Source organism: Brassica oleracea, chromosome C9 (assembly GCF_000695525.1).
Source record: "Brassica oleracea var. oleracea cultivar TO1000 chromosome C9, BOL, whole genome shotgun sequence".
Classification (NCBI taxonomy): Eukaryota; Viridiplantae; Streptophyta; class Magnoliopsida; order Brassicales; family Brassicaceae; genus Brassica; species Brassica oleracea.
This window is the reverse complement of record NC_027756.1, coordinates 19791275-19792544: the sequence shown is the minus strand read 5'-3', so window position 1 is coordinate 19792544 and position 1270 is coordinate 19791275.

The following is a 1270-nucleotide window of genomic DNA, read 5'->3' as shown; positions in this document are numbered from 1 at the left end:
CAAAAGCACATTATACCATATCCTAGCTTAGCAACCAAATTCATCTAGCCAACAACTTAGCAAATCTTGTCTGACATTCCCCTCTACCAACCTCATTTCTTAGCATAAATAAAAGTGTAGGCTTTACCTTGGGGGTATCAATCACATGATGCAAGGACTTTCAAACAAGTATCTGGACCTGCAGGTAACATTAGTTTCTATCCTCTCTCTCTACTAATTTTCTCTCTTAGTCAAAGTTTGCTTATATTCGCAAAATCATTGACCAAGATTGGACATGCTTCCATGAATCAAGCCTTAATGGTGGTTGCCACCAAGTCCTGTTCACTTCTTTTTGACCTATATCCTAAGATTATTTGCGAAGCAAGCCTTAATGGTTGTAGCCACCAAGTCATGTTCCAATCCTTTATCTATAGAATTCTTATGAAGCAAGCCTTAATGGTGTTAGCCACCAAGTCCTGTTCGAATCTCTTCCTAATAAATCTCTAATAGATATATATTAATTATTATTATTTTTTATCTATCAATAATTTGAAAATAGTTAGAGAAAAGGTGATAAATCTATTTACAGAAGGCTTTGCCTTCCAGACATGTTTGAAGAATATGATCCCATGTATACCAAGCCCCAAGACAAGCAGTTGTGTCAAGTTTAATGTTGGAGGTCAGCTTTGGTTCCTTCAAACAATCTCAACAAGTGTGAATAGTTGACAGGTTGATCCACTTTAGTATCGTTAGTACTATTTGCAATCAATAAGTCTAGAATGGTGCTAAAGAGTGGTTAGATAACAAGCAAAAATATAAAAGTTCATTATCCCCTTCTTGACTCAATAAAAACTTTTTGAAAAACGTTTTAATAAGACTCATAAATAAATTACTATCAGTAAACCGCCCCCCAGACTTAAACTACACTGTCCCCAGTGTAAATTCAGTCGGAGTTAAGGTGATAACTAAATCATAAGGACTCAATGTAACAAGTTAGAACGATATACCAGACTGGAATGGATGTCGACCGATGTAAGGATGTTGATATAGGTCGTGGTAGGTAAGGCAATTTCGATCGATGTCAACATCTTCTCGTCGGTCAATACTCATGGCAATCGTCTACTCGGATCTTTTTTATGACCTGCAATAATTAAAAACCAACATAAATAGTATATTAATAAAAAAATAAATAAATATTACCTAATAGTGGGTTGCCTCCCACTCAGCGCTTTGTTATAGTCATTTAGCTTGACTTTTGGAGGTGATTGGGCTAGTAGTGTTAAAAATTGGA